General features: G+C 33.2%; 1 protein-coding gene and 2 long non-coding RNA genes across 3 annotated transcripts in view; all 3 read right to left on the bottom strand.

The window, feature by feature from the left end:
• LOC132145106 (protein starmaker-like) overlaps positions 1–16,379 on the bottom strand; it is a 74,262-nt gene that overhangs the window by 13,349 nt on the left and 44,534 nt on the right. The window lies entirely within an intron of this gene.
• LOC132144644 (uncharacterized) lies at positions 6,585–8,051 on the bottom strand. The gene is made up of 3 exons (XR_009434376.1): positions 8,021–8,051; positions 7,510–7,542; positions 6,585–7,411 (listed from the first exon to the last, which is right to left on the bottom strand). It is a non-coding gene; the product is annotated as an uncharacterized LOC132144644 (long non-coding RNA).
• LOC132144643 (uncharacterized) lies at positions 8,591–10,226 on the bottom strand. Its single transcript, XR_009434375.1, has 5 exons — positions 10,082–10,226; positions 9,520–9,578; positions 9,225–9,257; positions 9,110–9,142; positions 8,591–9,014 (listed from the first exon to the last, which is right to left on the bottom strand). It is a non-coding gene; the product is annotated as an uncharacterized LOC132144643 (long non-coding RNA).

Genomic DNA, 16,379 nt, shown 5'->3' with positions numbered 1-16,379 from the left:
TGTGTGCAAGTAATTCTTTCTAGCCTTGAAAACTTCCTTCTTTCATTTTAATTTCCTTCCTTCCTTCTTTCCACTTTCCTTTCTTCCTTGGTTCCACTCACTTTTGTCTACCTCACTTCATTTTCTTTCTTTCTTTTTCTTTCTTTCTTTCTTTCTTTCTTTCTTTCTTGCTTGTGCTTGCTTGTGTTCATTCCTTTTTATCTCCCTTCATTGTTTTCTTCTCTTTTCCTTCCTTCCTTCTTTTTATTTTCTGTTTGGTTTGTTGTGAATATTTTTCTCTTCGTTTTCCATCCTTTATTTTTCTTCCCTCATTTTCCTCCTTTTCTTCAATTTCTTCCTTCTTTTTAAATTCCTTCCTTCTGTATTCCTCTATTCCTTCCTCTTTTCCTTTCCTCCTTTCTTTCTTTCTTTCTTTCTTAATTTTCCCAGTTTTTTACTCCCTTCTTCCTTCCTCCCCTTTTTCTCCCTTCATTTCTCTGTTACATTTTCCTTTCTTCATATTTCTTCTGCCACTTTGTCTTATTTCCCTTTTTCTTCCTTTCTTCATTTATCATCTTTCTTTGTTTCCCCTCCCTTCTTCCTCCTTTCTTTTTATCCTCCTTCCATTTTCCTTTCTTGTATTTGTGTTCCTTCCATTTTCTTTCCTTGTTTTATTCATTCATTTTGATTTATCTGTCATTTAACTCTCAATACCTTTTTGTCCTTTACTTTTTAATTTATTCCTTTCTATTCTTCCATCTTTCCTTTATCTGCCCGTCCTTTCTCCCTTCATAGTTTTTTCCATTCCTTCTTTTCCTCTGTCATCCATCCATCCATCCATCCATCCATCCATCACTTAATTGCCCCTTGCAATTAGATAAAAGCACTAAATAATGTAAAACTGTTATTCTACAACTGATTTAAACCTGATTTTCCTATCATTGACCTGCACTCGTCCTCGTCTCCATCTGCTCTCTCTCTCTCTCTCCATCTGGTTAAGATCTCATGACCAGTGATCCAGGATGAATGTGAGCTCAGATGACCCGCTGACCTGTTAAACACTCTCACAGGGTCCAGTAAAACTCCAATGAGCCGATCGTGACTGTCTCTGACTGTGCCTGCCTGCCACATCTCTTCCTGACTTTTGAATTTAGTTTTCAGTAGTTTTAGTTATGTCACTTTTCCCAGAACCTTCAATAAGAAGCAGCTTTCCTCAAAAACACAGGCTACAGAAGGTCAGTAAAAGGATGCAGGATTCAGTAACGTCCCGTGGCATTGTGTGAGCTTTAAATTAACGTGACATTTCTGTGGACAACGGCCGGTGATCATTGAAATTCTGTGTTGGTCTCCTAAAATCCAACCACTAGCTTTTAAACACTAATGCTTTTACTCCGCAAACAACGACAAGGGCAACTATGCTACTTTCTTAATTTTGTTGACTTTAATCATAATCAGATTTCCTTCACATTTTTTTTTGCTTATTAACAAAATGTAAACATACTTTTTGATTATAAAGTAGCAACAAAACAAAAAAACAACAACATTTAAGACAAACTATATACAGTTACCAAAGCCTTGCAGAACTAATACAAAATAATAAAAAAAACAATAATTTATTCTTTTTATTATTATTATTATTATACAAATTCTACTATAAATCAAATAAAAATTAATGCATTTGGATAATCACATATGTCTGCTTTATTACAAGAAATAAAATGTATGTGTTAAAAATACATATGTGGGTCAAAAATAAATAAATGCATTCTATGCATAACTAGGCGTATAATACGAAAACACAAACTATTTGTCTTAAATGAAAATATGCAGATATATGTAAATATTTATAAAAATTTATTTGTGAATAAATGTTATTTAAACAACAACTATAGTATGGTTGCTAGGTGTTTTCTCTCTGTATTGGCTCATGTATGACTTTAGGCTTTCCTTCATTGTTTATGGCATTTTTTCACCTGTTTTTTTTGTCCAGTAGGTGAACAAAGGTGTGTCTGGTTACTTCAAATGTGTGTGAAGAGGTGTGCTGTAGTTTTATTATCTCGTTCTGATTCCGAGGTGGTTCAGGGTTTCTGTTATGTTGAGATGTGTACGGTGTGTGATTTTCAGGTCTTCCCGAGCCACTCATCCGTTTGAGAGGGAGTCAATGGTAACAGCATCTGAAATGTAAGAATGTCTCTCAGCTCTCCTCAGTAAAAAGGCTGTTTGTGCCAAAGTTCTCTGACAAATCCACCTCTCCGTGACGTCCATTGAGTCTCCATCCCATGATAGGGACGTTATCCAAGTCGCTTCTGTAAAATGAGCCGTGTTTATAACAGTTTGCCCTACTCAAAATCCAGTCTCAATGGATTTATACCATTATTTGGAATTATGCATGGGATTTATGGAATTATATAATCACAAAACAAAGATTATTTTTTTTAGAATTTGAGAAAAAACAAAAAAAAACTATGATTCCCAATAAGACATGAAAAAGATTTTGTGGTTGTTTAAATTTATTGTGATGCATGCATTTTATTTATTTATTTTCCAACAGGAATCATGTATATTCCTGTAGTGTTTATAATACAAATAAAACAAATAAATAGAATGTTTTTTTAAGTGTTTAGATGTAAATATTTAATAATATTTATAATTAGTCTGAGCATCTCATTATGTAATTTATGTGTAATTTAACACTACATCATTTATTTCACATTGTGAATTTTTCAAGTTGGCTGTAGTACCTCATTAAACCATAAGGAGGCAGCAGTGAGCTGACACATTCTGCACCGATGCAGTCTGTAGTGAACGTGCTCTCCATCCAAATGAAGAACTTAACAATTGTGACACGTTCCTCACAATTTCAAGTCAGTCATCTAAAGAGAGGCTGAAGTATTTTCATCGCTCGTGGTTCCAGTGAAGCTCAGAAGCTGATACCAGAAGAGACCTGATTCACGGCGCTGCTGAACAGAAGGCCTTTGTTAGTGGCCACTGTATAAAACTCCTGCACGTCTGAGATAATGTCCCCTCCAAAACACTTAACAGCTTGTTTTTCATGTTCATTGAGTTCAAGTGATGTTTTTGTGATTGCAACTAATAGCTGCACTTAAAACAAGCTTTTGAAAGTCGATCATTTAAAGTTTGATTAGAAATAGCAGATTGGTTGATTAAATGTGGTTATAGAGTGTTGGTCAGGATTATTATTGTTATTATTTAAGTTATTAGCGTTAACTGAATTTTTTTTATATTTTATTTCTGCTAGTTACAAGACCGTTTCCCCAATTAAGTTTAAATTAAAGCTCTAAAATAACTAAAGTCTAAAAAAAATCATAAAAAAACTATAAAGCTAATACAACTGACAAAACTAAACAAACTAAACAAAAAATGAAAGTGAAAATAGAAAATATAACAAATTATAGCAAATATTAACAAAAACTATTATAAATTATCATAAAAACAAAACCATTGGTTATGTATTTGAGTTTTTTTTATTATTTCATTTTTAATGATAAGAAAAGTATTGTTTGTGTAATACTGTTGTGCTTTGTTTCATTTAGATGCTATTTTATTTATTAAACAATGTTTCGTGGCTGTTTTACTCGTTTTTTCTTTGTTAAATAATTAATTGAAAAAAGTGATAAAATAAATAAAACATTCTTATTATTTGAATTTATGCATTTGTGGCTATATTTTGTTTCTGTTTTTCTTTCTGATAGTTTATATAAATTAAATAATAACATAATTAAATTTCTTTTAGTTAACATTATTATTTATATATGGATTTGTGGCTATATTTTGTTCTTTGCTTATTCTTTGTTGATTTCATTTATTTAAAAAAAAAGTAAAAATTAATAAAAATAAAACAGTAATCAAATAAAATAACTGAAGAATAATAATACACTGAAAAAAGTGTTTAATTCATCCAGTTAAAGTGAAATTAGGGTAATGATTCACATGTATTTTTGCCTAAGAGCAAGTTATTTATTTTTCATTAGCTCAAGTTAAAAAATATAGATGTGAATCATTGCCCTGCATTTTTTAATTGGATGAATGAAACACTTTTTTAAATGTAATAACCATGACTTTGAAAAGTACACCCCTGCTAATGGAGAAACTGGCGGTATTTCACAATAGAAGAAAGTGATAGGTCACCTCAAAATGAAATATGTCATCATTTACCCAGCCTGTATGACTTACATTGTTTAGTTTGTGACCATTTTTGTCCGTGATCTACAGCCCTAATTTGTCTGGGACACACAACAATAGCAGAATTTCCAGGAATCTGTCTTCAGTGCTGTGTATGTGAGCATTTGTGTTGATATTCTAGAAGGTATATCCTCTTGCTGTTACATGTGAGCTTATGAAAAGCATCACAGTCATAACCTTGTGCTGTAGACCTCACAGGAGAAGCCCAGAAGCCCACACAGGTATCAGCTTTAGCCGGAGAGAACAGCCTGACCTTTAACAGTCCCGGATACATACAGTGTAAGAGGAACGTATAGAAGCTTGCAGGAAAGCTCACGATTGTCTCAGACATCAGTGTTTCTTTACAGCTTTCACTGAGCTGCTGAGGGTGATTTCAGGCCATGAAGCTGCCTAAAGCATATTATAAATACATCATTCTTAGCAAATATAAATTTTTATCAAGGAATTTTGATAAAAGCATTTGTAATGCAACATATACTTTATTTTCCCTCTAAAAAGTTATTTTTATCTATTGATTTACTTCTGTTTTCATTTTTTATAATATTGATTTTAGTGATTTAAACTAGATAATTTTTTTTAATGCATTTACTATGGTATGTAATTATTTTTACTATGCTAAGTAAAAGTAGACTGTAATTAATATAATAATGTAATTTTAATGTTTTATATATATATAACTCTTTATTAAAGTGGTTGAATTTATGCAGTTTCTTTTCATATTTATGATATTATATTATAGGCTATATACTAATGATTTTAATAATTAAAAAAATACGTTTTTGATAGATGTCGTTATGCATTTGCTTTGTTATTGTTTTGTAGATTAATTAATAGTAAATTATAATTAACAATTTAATTGAAATGTTATTATGTATTATATTATTTTTTATCACGACAATTTTTTTTATTGTATCTAATTTTGCTATATATGTATGTGTGTGTGTGTGTGTGTGTGTGTGTGTGTGAGCAATAAGGTACGCGAGGCCGTGCTGTATTGTGAATAAATCACGGCTGAGGGGCGTTGTTATGGAAGCAAGTGGAGTGCCTGCAACCAAAGATTATTGCTGAAGTGAAACCATTAAAAAAAAAAAAATAAGTATGAAAAAGTAATAAAAGTTTAAGTTTACAGTAAAGATAATGTAGTGTACTAATTGTTTTTAATTGATATAAAATAAATATTTTATAAAATATGTTGCACTCTAAAATTGCTATAAAATCAAAGACGTATGACTAACTGATTTATGTTCCAAATTTGAAGTTGATTTCACAAAAATCGTGGTTGCTGTGAGATTTTGTTCAGGCACTACAGCATAAACAACCAATGGGTGACAGCCAAACCGTATTGGTTTTTTCTTATCCAGTTTTCTGTTACAGTATGACTTCTATTACAAAACAGTCACCAAATATGGAATCTTGACTGTCTGACCTTTCCAACAATGTGTTTTGTCAAGATTACACAAAGATTTGATTTTCTAAAACACAAGTCACACAGTCTATATGTATGCTTTATATCTTGATTTATACCCCTAAAAGGGCGATGTATGCCCTGAGATACAAACATTTAGAGACAGATTACAAAAAAAAATGCTGCCCGTGAGCTAAACAAAGAATGGAGAAACAAAAGTCACTTCATCTAAATATTCACAACAAACACCCTTTCAAGATGAAACCAAGAAATGAGACCTATACTTTCACTGCTTCACCCCACAGCTTCTCAAATGTTTGTATCCTCCAGGATACGTAACCCCTTTTAGGGTTAAATAAATAACAAACAGTTCATTTTGCAGAAATACTTATATATTTCTAACTTATAACTAATAATAATAACTAATACTTATATATTTCTACTATATATTTATATTTTGCAACAAAACCAGTCTTAAGTCGCTGGGGTATATTTGTAACAATAGACCATAAAACATTGTTTGGGTCAAAATTATCGATTTTTTCTTTTATCCCAAAAATCATTAGGATATTAATCAAAGATCATGTTCCATGAAGATATTTTATAAATTTCCTACCTTAAATATATCAAAACATAGTTTTTGATTAGTAATATGCATTGCTAAGAATTCATTTGGACAAATTCAAAGGTGATTTTCTCAGTATTTTGATTTTTTTTGCACCCTCAGATTCCAGATATTCAAATAGTTGTATCTTGGCCAAATATTGCTTTTAATAAACCATATATCAATGGAAAGCTTATTTATTCAAATTTCGAAAAAGTGACACTTAAGACTGGTTTTGTGGTCCAGGGTCTCTCTCTCTCTCTCTCTCTCTCTCTCTCTCTCTCACTCTCACACACTCACACTCACACACACACACACACACACACACACACACACACACACACACACACACACACACACACACACACACACAGTGCATATTCATTGCTTAGAGTTTTATTTAAGGGTACAATTAAAGGAAAGAAATGTTTCAGAATAACATGTTATTGATTGTAATATTTGTAAATTCAATAATGTTAAATACTTTGTGTATAAAAAAAGTTACTGAAAACAAAGAGAGAAACACTTTTGATTGAAACACTGACATTGTGAGGAAAGCGAAGGCTTTTGTGTTTGCTAGTCGCTAAAATCATGGCACATCTGAGCACAATGTCATCAGGCTGCCAGCACCGGTTTTATCAAGTCTGAGATTTATAGATTTAAATTTATCCTGTAATTAATCAGGCAAAAAAAACTGAACCCTATATACATTTTCAGCTTATTATCAGATTTAACTTCTAGTCTGATCTGAAATGAAATCAATCCTATAAAGTGTCCATGTCAGCCTTGCCTCTGGGTAAAGTCTGGAAGAATATTTGGCAAGAACAATCATGTAGCTCACATTAACAGACCTTTAACAGAGGTCATACACATTCACACCAACACACAGTCAAACACACAAACCAATCAGTACATCACAGAAGATACAGTCTAGTTCAAGATTCTCAAACAAAAACAAAAAATGCCACTGAACACTTTTATATCGCTTGTTTTTCTCCTTCTTCTATTACTGCCTTGTCATTGCAGCTTTGCCCTGTTTCTCTCGCCACAGTTCACGTCTCAGGGACGGAGGTTTCTTGATCTCTTTTTTGAGGCAGAGACGGGCTTGCTCCGCTTGCGTGCTGATGCATTATTGGATTTGGTTGCACGCTGGACTGGGACCGGAGCGGGTTTCACAGCCGCTGCCGCCGCCACCTCCTCTGAGTCTGGAGCTTCATCCTCTGCACACACAGAAACAGGAGCGACAGAAACTTTAGACCTTTAATCCACAAGATTACGTTCAGGGGTTGCATGTGTGTGTTTATGATGAGACATTTACCATCAGGCTCTTCCACGCTGGATTTAGCTGCATCTAAAGATTAAAAAAATAAAACATGCATGAGATTTTTAAAGCAAATTCATAATTAATTAATAAAAGTAAGTTATAATAATCTCCTGCAATTATAAAAAAAAAGAATTTGCATTAACATGGATCTTTGGATTATCAAGCTAAAATACAAAATAAATAAATAACAACAGAATCAATCAAACCACAAAAGAGCGACAATATTTAATTGCAATAAAGTACACATTTTTTTGAATAAAAAGAAAAAAAAAGGAGATAGAAAAGAAAAGAAAGCGCTTAATACTTTTTTCCCATTTATTTCAGTAATGAGAATAATATAAGGAAAATAATATAAAAAGAAAATATGCTTAATTTTAATTAATGTCATGCAATCTTACAAATATTCATAAACAAAAGTCAAAACCATGAGCTGACATTCTTGCAACAATTAAAATATTTCAGACTATATTTTTATCCAATATCATGCATAATAAAAATAACTTACCAGCTTTGGGCACATCCTTTACTTGAGGTGCTGAAAAGAAATTAAACATACATTTCTGGAGAATTTTCTATTATTTAGTCTAAAATATTGAGCTATGATATGTCACTTATTATATCGTTCATATTTTCTATGAATAGACCTGATACTCACCACTGTTTCCTGTCTCTGCACTGGTGCTGCTTGCATCTAAATTAGACAGTTTGACAATAAAATAAGCTTCATATTTATTTTTAATTGTTTGAATGCTTAGTCAAAGTTGTGGTGATACTTTTTTTAAGTACATAGTTCTTTCTTATACTTCAGAAGCTCATCTGTAGCCAAAAGGAAGAGAAATCAGAAATGAAATCTCTTAACTATCTATATCTATTTCTTTTAGACACTACTCAGATTAAATGGAGAGCAAATTGAACTGTCAAAGCAAGAAAATCTCCTCTAGGTAGATCAGAATAGAAAAAAAAGGTTTTAAAATGTGTATGTGGGTTAAGACTCCACCAGATGGCAGACTTGTAAAGTCTAACTCAAAAACATCCAGCAGCTTGCTTGTTATATGACTCTTTGGATATTAAAAAAGATCTTGGTGTTTCATTACAGGTTTTTCAGATCAGTGTTTTGGTTTATTTTATTTTTATTTTTTATATAGCACCAGGACACAGATGGACTCCTTAAGAACTATAGAATAAGACGTTTATCATGAAAACAGTTGAATGATCTCTCATGTTCTCGTATCATTCTGTGAGTCAGGCTTCAAAAGCTCTGTTAGGCAATGAGTTGAAACCTTCAGTTTAACCCTAAGGGCGACATGTCAGACGTGTCTCAACACATCACACATTGTTCCTTCCCAAACTAACAATCATTCTCTCTTGTTTATCAGGAACGTAAGCTAGTCTGGTGCACAAATCAAATCCAAAGTTCATAAGAAACAGCTCCTGTCCTACCATGTGAAGCAGTGATCACTCACCATTGGGCAGGTCGGGTGAGAGCAGGTTCATGCTTTCTGTCAATGAAAACACAAAACACTGCAGTGAGAATCTGTCCGGCTGACATATACAGTCTGTGACTCCCAAACAGAGAAAGTGTGTGAAAACTCACCAGTTGGAGCTTCATCTGAGGTTGAATCTGGATCTGTGGATTAATGGAAGGATTCTTAGTGAAAGCTTTATTTGCCTTCGGCGACATGTTTTAATGTTATTGATTTTAGATTTACCTGTAGCGAACATGGCTTGGGACCCTCCGTCAGCTGCAATGTTCAGTTGCAGGTTTTAGTTTTTAAATAATTCATGTCGTAGTCACATTCCACTTACACAGATTTATCACAATAAACTGTAAAACATTTTTGGCTATACTGTACACACTACATTATTACTAATGAGAGTTTAAAGATATTCCAGTTCTCTGAATCAGAATAATTATTCTCTTTTCTGATAACATTCTATCGTAGTTAATATTTATGACTTATTTTTGTTAAATCTCTTATATTACACGGAAAAACAAATATTGACCTGCTTCAAGGTCCGCTTTAACCAGTACCAGTGCTAATGAGCAGAGGATGAGAATGTTCCTGTGACGAAATAAACAAAAATAAACAATCAAATCATTTCCTGACACAACAAATCACAAAAAGGAGCTGTTTTGCATAAATTCTATTTGTAGTGAACGAGTTTGATTTAAAAGAAAAGTGTAAACCTCTGACACAATATCATGATTCTGGATTAAAAACAAACAAACAAACAAAACCATCTTAATAATTTATTAAATAAAAATAATAATATTACAGTCAACTATATTATGTACCAATTACATCAATATTATGTGTTTATATTTAAATATTAAATTACTACAATCAATTGCATGTTAGAAAAATAATAGCATATAATAGCATTATATATATACATTATAATAGCATATATTACCAAATGTAATATTATTTATTAATCATTATTATAAATTAATTTGGTGGAACTTTCGAGAATGTAAGAGTGACAAACACATTTTCTTTTTTTAAAGACTGTATATAAAAACTGATCTGGACGTGTTTGCATTATGAAAGGTGTTGAGATTTACCTGGTCATCATGGCTGGAGGTCAGAGACTGGGTCCGGCGGTGTACAGTACACAATGAAGTATTGCACTAGAACTGGTCCTGTGGCGACAGCGGCCGTCAAGGCTTTTATACCTCCTCAAATGCCACTGAGAATGTGTGAGGGGAGGGTCTCTTATTGTGTGGAAAAAACGACTTCATCTTGGATTACATTAATTGCATGGCTTAATGTAAGGATTCATATGTCTCCTTCCCATGCACATTCCCGCCAAAAGATTCTCCGTAAGGGGAAAATCTTACCTTACAGAGAACCTTTTGTTACGTGCTTCATATTTAAAAGTTCCTCTCCCCAACAAAACAAAAAAAGAAGTCCTGCCAGTGGAGGGTTCAGGTAAAGCACAATGGCAGGGTCGTCATATTTGCCCTGCTTGACCTGCCAATCGGACGAGCGTGGCGTGGTGAAAGACAATCAATGCTGGGGATTCCCTGGGTCACTGAGGCCAGTATTTGGGGAGAAATGCAAACCTAATTGCGCTGTAAATCAATAGCAGGCTGGCAGGGCATAAATAGAATTTTTCCTCTTTAAAAGGTTGGTGTTGGGGAAATGGCGCTTGTTTTTTTGGCCTCTTGTTGTCAAGATGCCAGCGATAAGGTTGCTGCTGATGGAGGTATTAGTGCTCACTGCTGCGGGAAAGACTCTGGGATCAGTGTTCAGGAAATTCCACTTTTTTCCCTCTAGCTTTCCTCAAGATTAATTTTGAGAGAAAGACAGTGTCGGGTGACATCCTGGGCCGAACGCATGACCTGTCGTACACTGAGTTCCAGAACTGTTACCAAAAGGTCGGGAATTTACCCAGAAAGGTTGCAAATCTACCCCAAGGTCAGGTTTAGACTCGGAAAGAGTTGGGATCGGAGACGTATGATGTAACAAAGGGACTCAGTGATGACAAAAACTGCTTTTTTTAATGATTTTTTTTTTGATGCGCTTCCAAAACTATGCTAATTATTGATTGATATCACATAGCAATGATTGAATGTTATTCAGGATTGAATACATTACAGGACTCTTAAAATCGGAATAGATTTTAAAATACTAGGCTTCGTACACAGGGCCGGCCCTGACCAATTTGCTGCCCCAGGCAAGATTTTACCTGGCGCCCCATGCATCACAGCCCATTTCACCCTGTCATTGTGTTCATGATTTAGCATATATATATATATATATATATATACACACACACACACACACACACACACACACACATACATTACAGTGTAACTGTTTCCAACACTCATAATAAATCATCATATTAGAATGATTTCTAAAGGATCATGTGATAGACCGGATGTCACATGTGACACTGAAGAATGGAGTAATGATGCTGAAAATTCAGCTTTGCATCACAGAAATAAATGATAATTTAAAGTATAATAAATTGAAAACAAATTATTTTAAATTGTAATAATATATCACAATATTAATTTTTTTCTGCATTTTTGATCAAATAAATGCAGGCTTGATGAGCAGAAGAAACTTCTTTCAAAAACATTAAAAATAGTAATATTTCCAAACTTTTGGCCTGTATAGTATCCCCCCAAAACTGCACAACTGTAGAGTAAAACATTAATAAAAAAGTGATAATAAAAAATGTGTCTTAAAACTGACATGATTGTACAAAATCACAGTCTGGGGACTCAGAACTCAGAACAACTGCTAACATTAAGTTTAAGGTAAAAATAACTGCCATGAAATTATAGTATCTTACTCCTATGCAATAAATTGTTCTTTCACTACATCTCTTTACCTCTGTCTTTATCCTCTTCTCTTCTTTTTGGCACTGTATCTATCGCAGACTATGCTCATTTATAATGTGTCATGTAAATTCGGCCTTCCGTCACAATCAGGAAACTTTCACCGTGTCTAGAACTGGCGCGAGCTGCCAGGCCCGTTTCTACGAGCTGTGTGTTAACAAAAGCAGTGCTGTCTACATTGGATGCGGCGTCGGGCACGCTACACAACAAATTACCAACAACTGATCGCGCGCGCTCAGTTTCTGACGCACTTCAAGCACTCGATGGGCGGGGGAAGATTGAAGAGCCGGACTTTTTTTTTTTTTTTTTGCTTTATTTGGTAGTATTTCTAATTAATGGTTTTTAAATAGTAGCCTATTATAAAAAAAAATATGTAAAAAAAAAAAAAACTCGTTGACTCATTCTGGCGCCCCTGTGGATGAGTGGCGCCCTTAGCATTTGCCTATGCCGCCTATGCCGCGGGCCGGCCCTGTTCGTACACTTGCCAACTTTGTAAATTGTTGCTTATAAAAAGTCAAGATATGATGTAACAAAGGGACTCCGTGATGACAAAAACTGCTTTTTTGATCATTTCAAGATAATTTCCTAAACAATTTAAATTACCGAACAAAATCGCATAGCAATGATCACACATCATTATGGCTGGAAGACTTTTAAAAATTGGAACAGATTTTAAGACAGTAGATATCATACAATTATTTTGTAAATGGTTACAGATAAGAAGTTGGGATTCAAGATATAGCTACAATGTAACAATATATAGGCTATATATATATATATATATATATATATATATATATATATATATATATATATATATATATATATATATATATATGTATAAAAACTGCTTTTTTGATCATTTACCAAATTAATAATTTACAAATACCAAATTATTTTGCGAAGCAACAATTGCCTTTAAAATTGGAACTAATCTCAAATTTATTCTTAATTTTTTTTCTATAAATTTTTTATGTCTCACAATTCGTATTTTTGGATTCACAAGAATTGCGAGATGTAAAAAATTTCAGAATTCTGACTTTATATATCAAAATTATCATAATTAAAAGCGATTTTGGTTTTTGTTACTGTGAGAATGTCTGCAATTAACTTTTTACATTTTTACTTCTTTTTTTCCCATTGGCAGAAATGGGCCTCCCCGAATATTGCTGGATGTTTTGAATGAGATTTATTCTGATTGTGACCATTGAAAAGATATTTTTATTGCATATCATGTCATATCTGTTCTGTGTGTCTGCCACTTTAGGGGGCGAAATGTCACAATCGTATGCAAATGAAGGAGCTAGTCGCTTAAAAACGTCTGTGGCCATCATACACTACATGATTTTCTGCTAAATCGACTGTCAAATCAGGGCAAAAATCTGTGCAAAAATAATGCATTCCAGCCTTAAAATGAAGAACATTCGATCTGTTGGCTATTTTTCCCTTTTATCAGACAGAACTACTGCCAATGGAAATGAATGGTCCATCGCTAGACAAGACAGGAAGTCTACCCATCTGGGTTTTACCTTTCCTGGATTTCTATGGGCGCCTGTGGTAAAATGGAACGGGCCGCTATGGAGCAGAACAGGGGTTAGAGTTTTGATAATGGGAGAAAGTGGTCCTGTGTAATAGAGTTACATTTGACATGTCTTCCACTCTGGTATTTAGGAGCAGCACTGCCTACTATCAAAGAAGTCCTCTGTGTGCACGCTAAAAGGATTTTTCTCTTTAAAAGCGTAAATGGATAATTAACCGTTGAGGATCCCTCACTAGGCCACATTATGGCCGCTTAGCTGCCTTTTCAAGAAACACTCGTGAGGGAAGTCTTTGAAAGCTGGTAAGGTCAGATTTACATGTGTATGTGAAAAAGGCCCAAGGGCACACGGGATCCCAGGATTTTCCTTTTAAACATGGTGGCTGAATGGAAATTGCTAGCATCATGAGGTACAGAATGTACTCTCATGTTTGACGGAAAAAAGAAACGCTCTGCGGCACTTTATATTAGGGAGCACAAGCTCGCTCGGGTTACAGGACTATCAAGACCAGCTTGAACTAAGAAACCTCTGTTTGTTGTGGCACTGGTCACGATTTACAGAGAGAAGCCATCAATAAATTAAACATTTCAAATAAAACTGAACTGTCAGATTTTTCTCTATTTTAAAATTATTATTTTCTGTGCCTGCCTAAAAATATTTGTGATAGATTTTTTTAAACAGTATAAACTACGGGATACAAAAATAGATAATAGCAATTTTTTAATCTCACAATCAGGCCATTTTGTCGTGATTCTGAAGAAAAAAAGTCAGAATTGCGAGAAATAAACTCAAAATTGTGAGATGCAAACTCAGAATTGCAAGGGGGAAAAAAGTTAATTGTGTGATGAAAAGTTACAATTATTTTTTTCTTTTGTTTATTTCATGGTGGGGGAAAAATAAGAATTGTGAAACTGTATAAACACAAAATTCTTCATTAATTTCTTGCAATTCTGACTTCTGAAGTTGCAATTACCTCTATCTATCTTTCTGGTCTTTAAGGATATTTTTCAGTTTTTAATCCTTCTTGGGTCATTTAAGCTTAAAAAATACACTTTTTGATTTTTACGTCACTGGAATGGTATGTCGTAATATGTACGACTTGGTAACTTTTGTGGCACCTATGGACACACACAAATTTAACATGATTAAAAAATCATGAACTCTCCTCAAAATACATTTTTCTTTAATAAAAAAAATAATTTTGTTAGAATAGTCACTTGAGGTCTCAGCTGTCAAAAATGACTTTCTTAGGAAATATGAATGGCATTTAACAAAAAAATATATAAAAAAAATAAACATACGGAACAATTTATTGTGTTACTATCTAGAAATCTTATTTTATACAAAAATTATTATATATTTAAATTATGCATAGTTTAGAGATTAATATTAAGTGCCATATAATCTCCTCAAAATACAATATATTAAATAAAAAACTTCTGAAATGATTTGAAATTGTGACCTTGCTAGAATCTCCATTTCCGTCCATCATCAAAACATGAATGCTATATCAAGAATGGTGTATCTGGTTGGTAAGCAGCTTAGTAATGAACAGTCATAATTTCAAACAGTTTCTCTTGCTTTCCATCATCATGAAAAATTACACTCTTTAACCAGCACATACCAGACAGGATTTATTCAGAGGCTGATGGGATTGAATAGCTTTTTAATATAGACAGAGTATCACATGAGACCTGTCTGATGCCCCTTTATGTGGGAAGAATAATCTGTGGACAATACACAGCATTTTAGTTAAGTTTTACTTCTCAGTTATTATGCTATAAAGACTTCCTAATTAATATTTCAGCAACTTTCTAAGTCAATTTGTATAACGGTGTGATTATTGACAACAATAGGCTGAGTCTGACTGAACAAGATGAATGATAAATAAAAATTATTCTGAATAAGCACACTGAATATATCTAAATATATGCATATAGTACAGTTTTTATGCTTCTACTGTATATTTAAAAATATTTTTTTTTCATTCAAATTTAGTCAAATTCTTTTTTTTTTTTTTTTACTTTTTTTTTTTTAGAATCAATTAAGGTTCTTCCATCACTTGCCTGTTGAGTCCAAGTGTCCATTACCTCGGATTATGAATGGTTAAATATGTGCGAATGAGTTAGCTGTCATCAGGTAAATTAGCCGATAACACCAGTTTTCTTGACAGTTATCTATTAAGTTGTCAGACAGGCATTCATAGCCAGCTAATATTCCCTGTGCTCTGGTGTGTCCCACTTCAGGGCTGTAATTCTGTCGTCTTAATTAATGCTGGAGAAGATGATGCCAAAGACACTTTAAAGAGAAAAAAGATCTTTGAATCTTACAGGCCTATTACATTTTAAGTCACATGATGCTCAACCGAATTTATGATTGGCTGAAGCAAATGCCATTCTGATACACTCAGCTGTAATGTCAACATTCCTTAATATGTGTTAACAATCAGAATGCATTATATCTATGACTTTTAACTATATATATATTAAATATGCTTTAAAAAGGATCTATTATATTTTTCGTTTAATCCCACATTCTGCACTTTAAATGCAGATATTATACTTTGTGTAACTTCCCAAAGATATAAATTATTGCACAACATAAATGTACCCTACACAATATAAGAACACATGCATTTAGCTACATAAATGCGAACAGGTTAATTTGCTTTCTTGTCCAAAGTTCATAAAAAACTAAATATTGAATACTAAACAACTTTCAATAATACAAAAATAACTAAAATTTTAGGTGAAAATGTTTGAAACATTTCAAAAGCTTGAACTTCAAGAAGCTTATGAGGACTGATGAGTTTTGAGGGCTTCTGGGTCATGTAATAATCTTTATGCATTTATGTAATTACAGAAAGAAATACCAAGTTATGAACATCATCTATAACTGCAAAACTGAATGGCGTTGCTAAAAATATTCTCACATTTCTTTCTGAACACACTCTCAATGTAGCCTCTATTGTC

Source organism: Carassius carassius, chromosome 8 (genome assembly GCF_963082965.1).
Source record: "Carassius carassius chromosome 8, fCarCar2.1, whole genome shotgun sequence".
Classification (NCBI taxonomy): domain Eukaryota; kingdom Metazoa; phylum Chordata; class Actinopteri; order Cypriniformes; family Cyprinidae; genus Carassius; species Carassius carassius.
The sequence above is the reverse complement of the archived record's forward strand: the minus strand, read 5'-3'. Positions and strand labels throughout refer to the sequence as shown.